Genomic DNA, 18,738 nt, shown 5'->3' with positions numbered 1-18,738 from the left:
ATACATAACAGTAAGTATAGTTAATAACTATACCAAAACAATATTCATCAACAATATTACATACGTTCACCGCGGAAAGTATGTTGACATCCTACAATATGACCTGTTTAATGAGAGATTCGGAGGCAAACGAAAGGTTCGTCCTTCCGAATCGGTTCTTTCTTGTTATTGTCCTTTTTTTTTTAACCTACCAATCAGTCGAAACTCGTGCTTTGTAAACAATAGTGATGTGACCTATATCGTAACGTTTCATATCATATAAAAAGATATTAACCTATTTATGTCGAAAAACCGTTAGTTTAGATTATATCTTAGGTTTAATGTGTCGAATGAATGATAAGCATAGGACAGGAAGCGGTATTGTGTTTACGCTGAAACAAACGAAAGGCACGGACAACATAAACGCAGGAGAACCGTTTCGCATCCTTACCTGGCTTTCATACGACGAATTCAAGTTAAGATATCTAGTGAACTAACAGATCTTTTTAATTTTTTCATAAGGAATACAAAGATAAATCGATGAATGTATTAAAAAAAAGTATGGCTCCATTTGCAAGAATGAAGTTGAAATGGAACCCTACTACTGGATCTACAAAAAAGTAATTTGCACCGTATGTGATGTCTTCATTCGAACTAAACAATTTTTGTTAAACTTTTTCTGATAACATCAATCTCACGTGAGATATTCTACCGCTTATCGTTTCGCCATTCTTTAAATATTGAGGTTAGGTTTCTATGTATAATAAATTTCAGTGTATAGTAAATAGTTACATATAAAATACATATAAAAATTGAAAGTTTTTGTCGATTTCGTAGATATCAGACTCGGTATATCATTTAAATCATTTCCATATCTAATTGTAATGACTTGCAACAGAATCTGAGAACTGAGGTTTGCACTTTTTCATTCATAATTTTTGATTAATAAATAGGAAAGATAACGAATAAATATACTGTATCACTTTCTAAAAATGAAACAACGCATTTTGCGATTAAGATGCGGACATTATAACAAATAATACAGTAATAGTAGATAATAAAAAAGAAGTAGGAAAAAACTTACCATAACAGCATGGAAAAGAATTTATGAAGAATTGTGTTACTGGCAGAAGCTTCTTTGTGTATCACGAAGTGGATCAGGGGAGGATTCTTAAACAAATTTCGTAAAAAATTACTATCTATCAGATAAATACAATACGAGATTCGAGGAATAATTAATATTAACAAAAACATAATTATTTTATAAGAACATAATATTCAATTAGAGAAATAATTATACGTTAAGTTCTGTTATTAGTTCATCAACCATTGTTGATGACCGACTTTATTTTTAGTTCTGAATAAGCATTATTTTTTATTAAAGCATTATTTAGCGGAATATAAAATGGGGAGAACGATGTAACTTTTATATAAAAAGCTATAGTCAATATATTTAATTGAAACTAAAACATAAATACATATAACATCATTCTTACATGAATATAAATATGTAAATGCAAGTAGTACATTAGAGACGAAAGATATAATAAAAATAAGAAAAAAGAAAAATAAATAAGAAAATTGTACTGGTTTCTACGACTTACTTCCACATGTGGAATAATTTATCTGTCTGCCGTATGGCCCATCCTAGTGACAGAACAATGTTATTAGATTAAAATAATTCACAGGAAGTTTGTAATTCTTAAAATTTGCAAGTATAAAATATTTCCTCTGAATAAATCCTTTTTATAGAAAATTGCAAGTCAGCTTTCGAATAACCAGATTTTATATTTTATCTAACAACTAACAACTTCTTAGCAATTGCTCAAAAACTTGCTAAACACGAAAATTGTAACGTTCAAACAGGTAACTATTCCCTAGCATGTTCACACTACCATGTCTTGATTATGAAAGACTGTCGAACAATACCGTTCCTAATAAAGACAGATTCGTACTGCTTGTTCATTGGCTACGCTTCTGGACTATAAGCAAATCCTGTACGCTGCGCAAATGTCTCTGCGCCGGTTATATTTCAATTTCACTACAATACATTAACGATTTTATATTTTGAAAATTGTCACTATTGCGCTGCTGATTCTTATATAAATATTATATATCAAAGTGCATAAAATATGTAAATGCAAAATATATTCAAACTATGTAATAATTGCACAATATTTTACATTGTAAATACGATCTTAATTGCTGATCATGATCTTTTATTATAGTTTATTTACTGATTGTCAAATTCAATGTAAATAAAAACCTCAATTAATATATATAACGTATAGAATATATGTATATATAATATGTGTATAATATATAGTATAGTATGTATATATATATTATGTATATAACAGTAACTAAATTATGTATATAATATATAAATATAATAACATATGGAATATATGTAAATATACATATAACGAATAGAAGAATTATTCAATAGAAATTAAAAGTTTTATGTGATAGCATCCAATGTAATAGTCTTTTAAACATGGTTATTTTTATGCTGCCATGAATAATTTGAAAATCTGGAAAAATCCGCAACCAACGAAGATAGTTCGATTCTATGGATATATGTATATGCTGTCCTGGAATCAGTGTAGAGAAGAAAATATTTAATTTAATGATTGTTCTTCTCTGAGGCATAAGTAATGCTAGAAATATCTGGCAAAAATGGAGGCTATATCTGCAATCGCCACTGAAAATTGTGGAACTGCTACACGTATACGTAAGCATAATACATGGCATAAACCGCTATAATGCTTATAGCTATATCGAACAAGATACTCTATACGTAACAATTCTTTAATCTCGATAGGACCAAAATATGGCCCTGGGAAACAGTGTATACAAAGGCGTATTATACGTGTTCGATATGTATTTAAATATTTTGTTCACTATCAATAATATACAAGAAAGGTATTTTTACGTGTTTTCAGAACAATGTTTTAAAAGCAATTTCTTGCTTTCCTATCTAAATAGAGGATAGAGGATCAGATAGAGGAGAGAATACTAGAATTCAACAGGATATTTTTTTGTACGTAACGAGTATAGCAGGGACAGATTTAGCATATTGAACGAAAAAAGAAGTTTATATAAATATACATATACGCGATGTGATCTTATTATCGAGTTATCTATGGTTATTAGAAATCCACATCTAAAGTAATTCAAAATCGGTTTACAAACTTTATTTCTTTCTTTGTTAGCTTTCACAGTACCTGCAATATCCACAATGCGAAACATTTCTAGAAAATCAGCTGTATAAAAATAATTGAAATCTTCCAATTGCTACAATTGTATATTGATGAAAAATATTGTTGACGAGGTTCTTTCCTCGGTCAGAATTATTAGGCCAGAATAATTATAGCTTAATTTATAAACTTTCCTGGCAATTGAATGTTTTTCAAGATCCGCACATAAATCACGAAATCGTACGTAATCCGCACATAAACCGTAGTAAATCTAAATTTGTTATATTTAACCAGTTATTTCTTACGTATACTTTTCGTTACATCAACGAAATCGAAAGAAAGAAAAATAATTTTATTAGATTCTGAAGGATTAGGAAAACTTATTTTCTCATTGCTTTCCATCGTTCTTGATGACATAGTAACAAGATAATGTTTGATTTTTATATTATTATAAGATATAGTGACCATATTACACGAAAGATAAAAATAAAAAAGTTCTTAATAAATTGTATCGAGCCGATGGTTGGCTATATAACGAAAAGACTATAATAATGGTGCATGAACTGTATCTATTTCTTTATTTTTTATTTGTCTTATTTGATCTAGTACTATTTCAACATTTTAGCAAGAGAATTCAATTGATTATGCAATGATATATACGTTATCCAGTTCTTCTAGAAACTTCTCAAAATGTTCTTTAAGAAGAAGATATATCAGTGTTAGAGTGTGCCTTATATAATATTTAATGTTTAGTTAATAGATCCTAAAGTTGAGACCGCTTTTATTGACAATTTCTTGTTAATAGACGGTACTCACTGCAATTCGTTAAACGATAAAGGATTATCGTCTCCTCTTGAGAAACTTGTAATATCGTGTCATCCTATGTAATAAATACCAAAAAATCAGGATGATTACTACATACAAGCACGCAAAAATGAAAGGTCAAGCAGTGTAAGCATGGGGTAGCAGCTAAGTTTTACTTTAGTTCCTTGCTAAACAATGTTCTTTGTCTGAAAGGCCATTTCGTAAAATTTCCGATTTCTGCCTCTCCGTTTAAGTGTAATATGGGGTAAAAGCCCTAAACTTTATCACTCATTTTCTCACTTATTATTTAAGATATTTAGGTAAAAAAAAGAAGAGAAGCGTAAGAAAGATACAGACTCTACTTGAAATATTTCTTTCAGAACTGTAAATCAACTATTAAGAGTAAAAAGGAAATAATTTATTTTTTGGGAATGACTTCTGCGAACAGACTTTTGAGAGACACCCACCGAAAAAGTCAGGCACAATGCTCTGTGTTCGAATGGTTATATACGAAAGTTTTGAAAGAGTCGAATTGGTGGAACAAAGTTAAATAATCTAGAGAAAAGTAGAACATTATGAATATGTAGGATTTTTTTTCTAAAGAGAAAGCGTATTTGTCACGACCCTGAATACGTATCATTTAAGTAAAATTGCGAAAGGACGATTACGATTTCTTTGGGGAATCGAAAATATACCAAGTGTAAAATGTAAAGATAAACGAGATATCAAAAACAGGGTAGATGTTATAAAAATTCGAAAATAATATATTGTATTATTAACATTGACTTCTTCGTCCTCAGTCTACTAGTATACTAAAGTCCTTTGTTATTTTCCGAGCAAGACTTTATATTATCTCAACTTCCTTTTATCTTAGTTTAGTTTAGCTCACTTCGAATTTAATCACACGTCACGCAAACCTTCCTGAAATTTAAATCACAGAGATTTTGTAACAAAAACTGCATGCTCTCTCTCTTCTTATTTTAAGACCACAAGTATTGTTTTTTCGAGGCAAAACTGATTCACGGATTGGAAGTATATCGCAAAGGCGTGAAATTCTTTTGCGTTATTATTGCACACGAGAACCACCCGACTCGTGCAGTTACTCGATGTGGTCAACCTGTCCATGCGTGATGCTGATCTCTTCGATATCGATGATTTCGAAATATATTGCGAAAGCTCAACATTTTGACCAATTTCTTCCTGCACGATACGATGGGTGATCGAGCTTAGTTTTCGAGCTACACGCAAAAATATTCTGCCGCTCGACCTCAATTTCCAAGCTGGGTTGTGTTAATAGTAGCATTTGTTTTTAACAATGCTGGCATAATTATGTTAAGAAAAACATTATATGGCATATTTTCGCCCACATTCGTAAATATATATGTCGGAGATGAAAGGACACCGGGGTCTTTCCCTTGGAATTCTTCGGAAAACCCCCAATATTTTAGTCTGTATAATTTAACTCGGCTATAATTTTCCGAGATTTGTGATAGAGAGCTTGGGCTCGAGGCGACAACGAGTTGCTGAACGTAGCCGCGGTCACGGCATGAACGTTTCTACCTAACATAGGGATGGAGTAATTCTATAGTTCTCCTTAAAAGAAATAGTTGTAGCGGTACGCGACAGTAAACATTCCAACGGTCTCTGTCTCGTGGCTCGCCACACACAGACCCTATTCTTCGGGTATGATGGTTACCAGATGCTGACGCATCTCCACAGTGCATGTTCAGCTACCCTGAGGGCCGCTATAAATATTAACATTTAGTTATCTAAAGTCCTTCAAACAGACAAACAGTCTTTGTCCCAAATACGGGAAGATAGGAGAACTTTATTTTTTCAACGAACGACGCTTCCCGCTAGCAACTCTCTCTCAAGGGCTGTTAGCATCCTTTCTCAACCACCAACATAGAAATTAATCAATTAACAGGAACGTCCATTTCCTTCATTTTCCGAACGAAGGCATCTCTCCACGAATCTGATGATCTCGTCTCCTTAGACACACCTTATCATAGTTTTCCTCTGCAGCATCATCGTTACGGAGTCACTCTCTCGTGAGGTCGCATTAGCGAGTTACATTTGCGTCTTTGCGCTCGGTAGATATTCTACGTTTTAACAAAGAGTTAGTTCAGTAATACTTGTACCATAGACAAGCAGGTTGAGTATAACTTGGACTATGGAAGAAAGCACATTTTGTTATCCCGTTGACCGCGGATTCGTTATTGAACCTAGGATTATTGTCATTAGCTTCTCGAGTATCTAATTACCACGGTTACTTGTCAATTTACCGTAGAAGAAGAAACCAGTTTTACTAGTGCATCTGTAGCAAAATTGAAAAGTTCGCAGGATGAAGAAGTTTTAATTAATAAGAATTACGGCTATTGTATTTTAGAATGCTCGTCTCCATAAAAGAAGTTCGGAGAATGAACATTTTGAAATAGAGGAAGGTCTCTTGTATGGAGCAGGAATCGCCAATTAAAAATATGTAAGTATGCTGTACCATTCTATGAGTAAAATTACCGGAAACTTGTGTCAAAACTCTAAACGCGTTTTTTTCGATACTACTTTTTTCGAGTTGGCGTGCACGATATCTCAAGTTCTAATGAACCGATTTATTTGAAATTTGATGTGAATATTCTCTATACATTTCTCTATCGCCTGAACCACGCTCAGATCAAAATTTTTAATTTTACTATTTTTTAAACATTCGGAATTGTTAAAAAAAAACATGGGAAACAAGAAACTTTCCTTCAAACGGCCGCCATTTTGTGAAAAAATGTTGTTTTGACATTTCAAGGTTTTTAAGGACTTTTTGTTTCAGATGACCAGAAGAGTTGAAATCATGCACGCCAGGGAACCCTTTCTTTGGCACCACCCACTTTGCCAGCTCATAACTTTGTGAATTTTGAGTTCTTTTTCGGTTAATTTTTTATGTAATCTTAAAATATCAATAAACAAATGATAAAAAAATGGATAGTAAAAATATTTTCTGTTTCATTTGTATAGAGCTTCGAAAACCGCCCGAAATTCATGCCTCCAGACTACAATATCCCTTTAAGCAACACAGCAGTAAATTACTCGGCCGCTTGGGACATATTGGAATAACGATACAATAAACCGGTTAAAATCGTCGAGAAACATTTGAAGGAGATGATTGACAGAGCCCCCTTATCACGGACATCACATCAAGACTTACAGTCCTATACAACAAAGATAGAGTCCCACTACAAGGCTTTGCAAGCTTTCGGACAACCGACCGCAGAATCCTTGTTGCTGTATTTATTCACATCTAAGTCAGATCGCGAAACCGGGTTAATATGGAAGAACAAAGCATAATCCACACCATTCCCTATGTTCAAGTAACTCCTGAAGTTTTTAAACGATCGCTGTCAGGTCATAGAACCTACAAGAACGACACGTCAAACATGAGGGTATGCATTTATGACGTCGAAATCTTAGTCATTCTGTCCGATTTGCCGTGGACCACATAAAATTTGGAGCTGCAACACCTTCAGGATGAAAACCATCGGAGGACGTCTTGTAGTTGTAGTAAGAAGTATCAGCGTGTACCAATTGCTTGGTGGCAAGACACACGCTTCCACATTGTGAACAATGATTTAAAAAAATGTCGATCTCCAAACAGGAGATTTCCACTCAATTTTTTACACAATAATTAAATGGTAACTCTTTATTCGCGGTTCGCAACAATAGACTTTTTAATATGCACACTGGTTCGGACATATTCAGACTGACTTGAATGATTTTGGGAGGAGTATTTATATTCTTTATTCGTTAGAGTGGGAAAAACTTTGGTCGTACTTATCATATATTTCTGAGAACGGGTAGAGTGGCTGGGAACTGGTAAATTGACCGGATACTACTACGGTGGTCACTCAGGATAAGGCGTTTGGAATTTGCTATCTTATCGCATAGTTGGCCGAATTTCACCTGTGATACGAGCAACGCCATCACACGCTGTTACATGGATCCGACCCTCGAATTAAGGATCGGAACTTTACTCGCGACTAGACACCTCCGGCAACACCTTCATGCATCCGGAAGGCTCCATTAAAACATTCATTTGATATTTGGCGGCACATGAGCTAGAGGACAATTCGAGTCACGCTGTTGTTTTGCCTCGGAGTACTAATATCGTTAGGATATACATAATGTAATAATAAACCAACTCCGGGCAAAACAACGTGCCACCGCCAGGAATTCTAGCATAAACCATCAGGTGCAGAAGCGGCTCGGGCAGGAGACAGAACTGCGAGGCGCGATCGTCTTCCGTGGATACTCCAGACAACGGCTCAACCCTATCCAGGATGCCGCTTCCGGTGACTCACCGGTAGATCTAAGGACGTCAAAATACGTTTCGAGCTTATCGCAGAATCGGATTGAAATCGAGTACGAGCGATCGCCTCCGCCTCTTCACTGTTGCGACGCTGGTTTTTCCTCTTCACATCATCTTCCGTACTACCAGCATCTAGCCGTCGTCGATGTATCTTTCGAAAACGAGCCCGTCGTTTCTTGCCATCTCGCCTGTTGCATGGATGACCACGTTGTAGCAGCGGTCGCTTCGTGCTACCAGGAAACCTTAAAAGGATCTTGCTACTCCGACTCGGACACTAGGCTGTACTGTTCTTCGCCTCGAGAATTTTCCTCGGATATCACCTCGGCTTCCGAGCATTCAGAGGAATTGTCCCCTGCGTTCAAGAGACAGCGCTGTACGATTTTCTGCTGTTATGAAACTCTGCCATCGCCAAAAACCTTTGCCCGGAAGCTGAAGACCCGATCAGGACGAACTCCTGCCATGAAGTACATCCTGAGGAAACGCCGCTCTGTTTGGTCGTCGCCTCTCCGTCGAGGAAGGAGCCCGTATCGAGCACCGTGCCAACACCACCGACGTCCACCGCGCTTCCGCCACCGCGTCCAACCTTGAAAAAAGACGCCTTCCTGTTGAAGTCGTATTTGGACAATCCTACGAGCAAACCCATTAAGGAATACGTGATCCAAAGTGGCTTGTCGCCAGTCAGGAGCCAGAGTATAATCGTCAACAACAACAATAATTGCCAAGGAATCTGTAATTTGCAGGGGCAAATTACAACAAAGGTAGGGGCCACGACTATGCTCTCGAGCTGAGCCTGAGATTTCCGGCAGAATTCTTCTTACCAGCGAATCAACAGGCCAACTCGGAATATGCGAACCGGTTGAAAGAGCGTATAGGAAAAATCAGGCCTCAATCGGTTACCGCGACACGGCGCGAAGGAAACCTTCGTTTTCCATGATCTATAAACTTGGCCCTACTTGTTTTGACGCCATGATGCGATCGGAGGCCTTTTACAACCACTCTACAACGGGCCAGGTAATACCGCGTGGAGAAAAGAACTATACCATCAGAATAAATAATAGAAATGAGGTGATCGTCGGTGAAGGTGTCCACAAGAAATACTCTTGATTTTCAACAATAACGTTTATTAAACACTTAACTATTAACAACAAATAACGATTAACCACGATTAACGATTAACAACGATTAACGATTAACAACGGTTAACGTTTGCCAACGATTAATGACAAGTAACGATTAAAACTGAATCCTCAAGAGTAGACGACTCGTTTCTCTAATTGTATTTGCTTCGCTAAACCTTTCGCACCGTCAAGGATCTACGCTACCCTAGTGCGGACCCATCATAAATAGTGGGCCTATTGTACAGTCAAGGTACTTTAGGACCCCCCACGGGAAAAACCCATTCGATATGTAATGTCTTTATTTTATGGTACATCTCATGAAGACCGGAAACGCGGGTTTCCCCAAGTGCAAGGTCACCGCGCGCGAACCTTCATTAGGGCGGCCAGCACATCCTTAAACATACGTCTTTACCCAATGATCAGTTAGGAACAGACTTGAGACACACCTACCACGAACTTTCCTCTACGACAGCAACACCACCAGGTCTCTTGCACCAGTGTTCTAAGAATCAACATGTAACAATATTCAGTCTGTGTAAATTATATTTAATAGAATAGCCAGTGATCTAAAAGACAGTTGTATTCAGAGTATTGAGTGGAATAAGTAAGGTGAACTAAACTGTTATGTCGCTTAAAACATCTGCACTCCAGCCCTCGCGACTGGACAGCCAACGGTCTGCGTAACGTCACTTCGACCCTCAATAAATCTAAGGACCCACCATAACTTTTCACTCTTCATTGTATCGTATGGGCATGTGTCTTCAGTCAATCCGTTTGTCTTGTACGATTTCTTAAGCCTAGAAGTATTTTCGACGCACATCTGGTTTTTAGAGAGGTCCCTGGGCGCATTAGGCGGACATAAAAACACGGAGAAAGCGGGTACGCACCTATTAGGAAAAACCGAATAGCCATCTAATAAAACGAGCTGGTTTTTCCATGAACAAGGTCACCCACGAACCACGTTGGTAGGAGGCTTCCTACTCATCCCCTCAAGCATCAGCCTGGGTCATAACCAATCGACATCGCGGATCGTTACCCTCATCTTTCCTAACGAAAAGTGTGAGCAACGAATTCTTCGTGCAAAGGGGCACACCCACACCGAACTTTCTTTCGTATTAACATAAGAGCGACAAGTCAGTCAAAATCTAACATTTAACGTCTAAGTCTAAGCACGAAAAGTCAACTTTACTTATTATACAACGCTAGAGGAGTACAACTCACATCAACTATCTAAGTCGGTTCTCGGGATTATCGAACATTCACTTCCCTCTATTAAGTATCCTCTAGTGCTACGTCCACTGACATACTAAATTCAACTATAAGAGCCTTGCTCTGTTGTGCATATTTATCTTGTTTTCTTGCGACAAATTGTCATCTACGATTTATACCTGTTAGAATTTAATCTTGGAATTAGGTTTAATAACTGTGGAAGACACAATGTTTGTGTTGAAATAATACAATGTGATATTTATTAAACAATTATTTCAAGAGTTATAAATGTGCGTTCTGAAATGTAGACAGTTGGCTAGTTATTCACAGACTGGCTTAGTGACCCATGGTCCTTGAAAAGGTTTAGAGCCCCACTCTCTATGCAGTAATGAGTGTGACCTGTGTGGGTGTCTGTGTGGCGTCACATGTGGCACAGAACCTTCTAGTAGCTTCTCGACGTGCCCATCTAGAATGTTCTGAGGTGAGATGGTGATAGGTGCGTAAGGAACTACTCTTGGTGTTTTTAACGAACAATAGTTTAATTAGAACTAATCAACAATCAGAGTTAACAATTAACAATTAACAATTACACTTAACAGACAACAGGTAACAACTAACAAATAACGATAGACACCGAGAGATCATTCGACGCGTTGCTATGCAAATAGTACCGAGGAGTTACACATTTAATGGCGCAAGACAGACTGACTGCCCTTTTGTTTCGGATCGCGCAGATTCTTCCCTTCGTAGCCCATCGATATCCCCCACTAGCGTGCATTCATTAGATGTGCCGCCAATGCTGGCACGTGTATGCTCTTCCGAGAATTCGGCGGAAAGAGTGTGAAGATATCGATGGTACATTGGGCACGTCGGTGTTGCGCTTTGGCGGCGTCGCGCTTTGCATCCGGAGCCGTTGAAAAGTTCCGTGGCCCGTGCCGCCACAGTTCCATCCATATCCTTATGCTTCTTCCGGCGTTTTTTGAAAAAGCATGCACGTGCTAACTGCCGTGGTGCATCTCACGAACGCACGCTAGTGGGGATGGCGCTGGGCAACGAACGGAAGAATCTGTACGATCAAACGCCTTATCTGCATGCGATTGATATCGTTGTATTCCAACAATACCTACTCAACAGTGTAACTTAAATGTTGGAAATAAAAACCTTATAACTCTGTGAATCACAGTGTTATACTAACTGTATCACCCCTATTATCTTAACGGAAATCAGGGGATCGATCAACTCGTGGTGTCGATTATTATAATCGTAACGGGAATTTACGACTCCCGGTTGCGTCTCCCCGCGATTGGTCGAAAATACATAAACCTTGCTCATTACATTTCTTATAATCCTTTACCTTGGACGCTAATAACGTTCAAGGCTTGCGATACCAACCGATCAGTTGTGCCTGACTGGTCGCTAGTTAGTTGAGTGTCGCAACATTCACTACTCGCGCGTTGATTAGAAGTCCGCGATGGTTGCCGCGTATGCATTCAACCAAATATTCAACGAAAGAACCGTAGGGATATCGCTGGTACATTAGGCCTGTCGGCCTTACGCTTTGTGTCGCGAAGCCGTTGGAAATTTCCGTGGTCGCATGCCGCCACAGTAATGTAGTAGTTTCCATAGATCGACTGAAACCCGCATTTTTATTAGATGACTATACTGAGCACCAGAGTAACGTGAAAATCGCTACATAATAATAATACTGCTGGATGTTCAAACCGAACAAAGCGAAAGATAAGAAAGCGCAAATAATAAAAATACGACAAATAAATACGTCACGCGTTTGGGCAGAAGGATCAGATTCCCTGATCGGTTTCAAACGGGTTTCGGTTAAGAAAAACTGTGTAAACCTGTGTAAAACTGCGTAATAAATAAAAAAAAACTTTATCACTGTAAGGGGGCGATGTGGCGGCACGTGAGCTAGAGGACAATTTGAGCCGGGCTGTTGTCTTGCCTCGGAGTACTAATATCGTTAAGATAACGTTAAGATAAGATATCGTTAAGAATGTAATAATAAAGCAACTCCGGGCAAAACAATGTCGCCGCTACAAGTAACCGTCTAACGAAGGAGAATGGAAATTTACCGGTACCCCCTCGACCTGTATAAATAAACGAACACGATCGTAAGGTGACTAGTTTCTTAGTTTCAGTCTCGAGCAATTTTTATTAGCGATCAACACACAGTCTTTAGCGAATCAGTTAGTACCGCGCATCTTAGCGAACATTGTTTTAACGACCCGTAGCGAGCAAAAAGTTGACTCTGTATTTATAATTATTGTAAAATATATTTGACGGTTTCCTTAACGAGTAATCTCGTCATTTAAACTACCGATCAACCATCCTGCACAGATATACAACCAATACAATCATGTCCTAGTCCATCATCGAATCCTCAACGACAGATCAAAGAATGACGGCGACGGACAGACGCTACAAAGGAGACTGACTCACTGACTGGTTCCAGTATGAATTTCATAACCGAGCGGCTTGCAAACTCATTAGGATTCCCTCAGCATAAATGTTCTGTCCCAATTATGTTGTTGTTTACCCTCAGAGTATCGATATTGTTAGGATACACGTAATGCAATTGTCACGTCGCGTGGGATAGTCCTGTTAGGGAAGTGATACATTTACACTGTACATGAGAGTGTGTGTGTAAGGGTTAGAGGGCGTCAAGGACTCAGTGGAGACAAAAGACTGTTGCCAGATGTTAGAAGAATCTAGGCTAGTCGGTTGGCAACCAGCGTGCGTGCAAGACGTTCTTACAGAGGAATATAGGTGTATAACTGTTGTATGGAAATATAGTCAATAATTTGTATTCCCAAATCCTCGAATTTCCTTAACATGGTAGCAGAGCGTGGTTACTAGTTTTGCAAGATATTTAGTGCGTGGTTACTATCTTGCGAGTGAGTTTTCAGTAAAGAAAAAAACTTTCAGAAAAAAATATACTTCGAGCACGTAGGAACGCTTGAGTAAGAAAAGAAAAAAAGAAGAATCAATTAAAATGGAGAGATCGGAAATCATGATACCTATATTCGATGGTGAGGATTATGGAATGTGGAAGCAAAGAATCACGATGTTTCTCAAATATAAGGAATGCGAGGTTGTTACAACTAGAATGAAGAACAAAAGAGACGATGAAGACTGGGACAAAAAGGATTTGAAGGCGATTAATATAATTTATAGTGCAATATCGAACAGACAATTGGAGTATGTTAGGGAAGGAAAAACGGCGTATGATATAATAAAAAGGTTCGATGAAATGTACTTGAAAGAGTCGACGGCACTGCAGATCGTATGCAGAAGGAGATTGGAAAACATAAGACTGGAGAACTACAGTGATTCAGCATCATTCTTTAACGATTTCGAAAAATTAATCAATGAATTAAAAAGTGCGGGCGCACAAGTAAGTGAGAGGGAAAAGCTGAATTACATGCTGAATACGTTACCCGAAGAATACAGCTACATAGCGGACATAATAGACGCATTGAAAGAAGAGAATCAAACGGTAGCGTATGTGAAAAATAAAATAGAGATAGCAGAGAAGAAAAATAAATCCAATCGAGGAGAAAGGCAAACCAACGCCTTTTCTGCAAAAAAGGAAGGATGCTTCAGATGTGGAAGATTAGGACACTTTGCGAGAGAGTGTCAAAATGGCGTGCAAGCGGGAAGCAGTAACGGCTATTGGCATGGGCCAACACGTGGTCGAAACAGAGGAAGAGGGAACAAAGGCAATACGAGCAGAGGACGTGGAAACTTTCATCGTCAATCAACAACCGGCACGGGCGAGCATGGAAACTCAAGAGCAGGCATATGGATAGCAACGGCGCACGCAGCAAACAGCAGTGAGACGAATGAGATAAGTAAGAACGAAATAGTGTGGCTATTAGATAGCGGTTGTACTGATCACATAATTAATAATATAAATTATTTCGATAAATCTATCGACCTAAAAGAACCGGTAAATATATATTTAGGCGATAACAGAACGATAAAAGCGACAAAAGTTGGGAATGTTATAAGTTATTTTGAAGCATTCGGAAAACAAAATGAAATAAACATGAGGAAAGTATTTTACGCGAAAGAAATGTCCGCAAATTTGATTATTTTAGGTAAACTAACAGACAATAAGAATACGGTTATTTCCAAAGGAAATATTGCGAAAATAATAGATGAGGATAATAAACTTACAGCTGTAGCGTTCAAAGAAAATGGGACATATAGAATAAAAAGTATATTGAAAGGGAAGAAGCACTTAGTAAACAGCGCCGAACGTAGTGGTATGAGTAAAAAGGAAAGATGGCATAGGATGCTAGGACACGTAAATTTTAAATATTTAGAGATTTTGGGTAAAGAGCAGCTAGTGACTGGCATACCGAATGAATTTGAAAAGGAACTTTTGAAATGTAGGGTGTGTATAGAAAGCAAAATGCATAACTTACCTTTCAAAAATAATCGAACTAAGGCTAGGGAAATAATGGAAATTATTCATACGGACGTATGTGGTCCCTTTAAGACCACCGGATTCAATGGAGAAAAATATTTCATTTCATTTATCGATGATTATAGTAAAATAGCTAGGATCTATTGTATAAAATCAAAAGATGAGGTCTTTGATTCTTTCGTACAGTTCGTAAATGAAGCCGAAAATTTAACGGGCAAGAGGTTAAAAATATTAAGATGCGATAATGGTAAAGAATATTTAAATAATCGAATTTATAAATTTGCTAGGGATAAAGGTATAAGAATAAATAATTGCCCAACATACGTACATGAATTAAACGGGACAGCGGAAAGGTATAATAGAACAGTGATGGACATGGCGCGTTGCTTGTTAGCGGAAGCGAAAGTACATAAAAGGTACTGGCCGGAAATAGTTTGTACAGCGGCATACTTGAAAAATCGAATATTAGCGAATACTATAGAAAGAAAGACACCTTTTGAAATATTCTTCGGGAAAAAACCAAATGTTAAAAATCTACATCTATATGGTAGTAAAGTTTTTGTAAGAAGGCCAGAACAAAAAAGAGTTTCCAAATGGGACAAGAAGGCAGATATGGGAATTCTATTAGGATATAGTGAAGTAGGATACAGAGTCTTATTAGGTGGGAAAATAACAATAGCTAGACATGTAGAGGTCATAGAGACAGACACTAAATGTGTCGGTTTTGAGGAAAATTCATTAGAGGCAGATAGAAATGATAGCGAAGATAACTATTCATTGGATGGTATGGATAAGGAAGAGTTAGAAGGTAGGGAAAATGAAAATGATAGTAGTACTGAAAGCTCAAACACTATGTTGAGAATTGTGGATCTTTGAAGCCGAAATAATGTTATAGGAACATTAAATTTATATTGACAGTTATTACTAAAATAATGATATATTTATTACATGGACGATTCTTTATATATTTATCGATACACACTTGCACGCGTCTCAGCACCTTCTACACCCGACTCTTTATCGACGACTCTTAACCGACCGACTGTTTACATTCCTTTGTTTCGAGACGCTGCGCACACACACATACTTCCACACAGTGATATATACATATAAGTATTTCTACTACGCACTTAACTCAGTCCAGCACAGAAAATTACACATATCTCAACACACTACTAGGAGATCTACACGTATTCAGAAAACTCCAGTAAGGTATCCAGAAAAGGAAAATATTTGCGAGATTCATGCAAATTATTGTAAAGTAGATATCCCTCGTACATTTGAGGAGGCGATTTGTTGCGAAAATAATGAAGTTTGGAAACAGGCTATGGATAAGGAAATAGAATGTCTCTATAAGAATAAAACTTGGAAATTGGTAGAAAGGGTAACAGGCAAAGAAGTATTAGATGTAAAATGGGTTTACACGAAAAAATCAGAGGACAGGTATAAGGCTAGATTAGTGGTAAGGGGATTTCAACAAAGAAACGTAGCCGATGACATATATTCTCCAGTGGCGAGTAATCAGACCTTTAAGATATTGCTATCATATTGTTGTCAAAATGGATTAATAATTGAGCAAATGGATGTAGAAACTGCCTTTTTAAATGGTGAAGTAACCTCGGAGGTATATGTAAATCAACCAAAGGGATATGCGGACGGTACGAATAGAGTTTGTAAATTATCGAAAGCGCTTTATGGGTTAAAAGAAAGTCCGAGGGACTGGTATGAGTGTTTTGATAAGTATGTGACGAGATTAGGTTTTAAGAAGAACAATATAGAGCTGTGCCTATATACTTATGGAGAGGGAGAAAATGTTGTTTATTTGTTAATATACGTAGACGATTTGTTGATTTGTAGTAAAAACAAAGGGAAGATACAAAGTGTAAAAAGAATTATTAACTGATAAATTTGAAATGAAAGATTTAGGTGAAGTAAAAGAATATCTTGGAATAAATATAGAGTATGATTATTTAAAAAAATGAAATGAGATTAAGCCAAAAGAAATACATAGAATCATTAGCAAACAAATATAAATTACATAACAGCAAATTGTACTGTACACCTATGGAGACCAACTTAAAAATTGAAAAAGCTGAGATAAATAGAGAGGACATTGGATACAAGAATTTATTTGGCGCATTGCTGTATATTAGTGTAAATACCAGACCCGATATAAGTTATAGTGTGAATTATCTGAGTAGATTTCAAGATTGTTGTAACGAGACACATTTTAAATATGCCTTGCGAATATTGAAATATTTGTACCGGACTAGAGATTTAGGGCTACATTATAAAAGAAATGAAAAGTGCGAAACGATAGATTGTTATGTGGACGCTGATTGGGCAGGAGATCATATAGATAGGAAATCGACTTCTGGGTATGTAATTAGATTGTATGGAAATGTAATTGGATGGAAGTCTGAAAAACAAAGGTGTGTGACAAAAGCCTCGACGTATGCAGAGTATGTAGCTCTATCGGAAGCGGTGAGCGAAGTAATGACTATCAGAGAACTAATGAAAATCTTCGATGTAAATGTAGACGATAACCCTGTAAAAATCTATGAGGATAACTCTGGAGTAATGAGTATAGCAAAATACGGAACTTTTACAAAAAATTCTAAACACATCGAAGTTCATTACCACTACGTTCACGAGTACGTAAAGGAAAATAAGATAAACATAATAAAAGTAAGTACAGAAGAAAACACTGCGGATATTTTTACGAAGGCACTGTGTAGAGAGAAATTTGAAAGGTTTAGGTCATGGATGAATGTAAAATAAGAGAAATATAAAGAAAGCGATAAATGTTAAATATTTTGTTAATTCGACAAGTATGTAAATAAAATTAAGTGTACAGTATAAATGTAAGGAGGCGTGTTAGGGAAGTGATACATTTACACTGTACATGAGAGTGTGTGTGTAAGGGTTAGAGGGCGTCAAGGACTCAGTGGAGACAAAAGACTGTTGCCAGATGTTAGAAGAATCTAGGCTAGTCGGTTGGCAACCAGCGTGCGTGCAAGACGTTCTTACAGAGGAATATAGGTGTATAACTGTTGTATGGAAATATAGTCAATAATTTGTATTCCCAAATCCTCGAATTTCCTTAACAAGTCCGTACGCCGTCCTTCATTGTCTGGCCGTCAAGGGTCCACGAACCGTTATTCAAACCCTCAATAAACCTAAGGAACCAACATAAACATTATCTTTTTAACGTCATCTTTATAACTTAATCTTATTAACTTGCAGGAATCTCTAATCCTGCAAGTATTTTCGGTTTATGGATGGTTCTTAGGACAGTTCTTAGGTTTATTGCACGCTCTTATAAATTACGAAGAAAGCGGGTAGTTGTCTAACGGGAAAAGCAGGTTTTTCCCATAAGCAATGACACCCACGAGCCACATTGGCAGGAGACTTCCGAGCTTTCCTCCATAATAACACAAGGGCGGATAGTTAGTCATTATAGTTGCGAGACTAAAAAGCAGTCAAAATATCAGCTGGACAACAGTCAAAACTCAGTCGTCAACTCAAAAGGGAGTCTCAGTCTCAGTCTAAGTCTCAGTCATAGTGTAATCTATATTCAATCAGTCGTCTAATTCACTTATACCTTACTCAACGGCGTAACTATCTACT

Source organism: Bombus vancouverensis, chromosome 16 (assembly GCF_051014615.1).
Source record: "Bombus vancouverensis nearcticus chromosome 16, iyBomVanc1_principal, whole genome shotgun sequence".
In the NCBI taxonomy this organism is placed as follows: domain Eukaryota; kingdom Metazoa; phylum Arthropoda; class Insecta; order Hymenoptera; family Apidae; genus Bombus; species Bombus vancouverensis.
The sequence above is the reverse complement of the archived record's forward strand: the minus strand, read 5'-3'. Positions refer to the sequence as shown.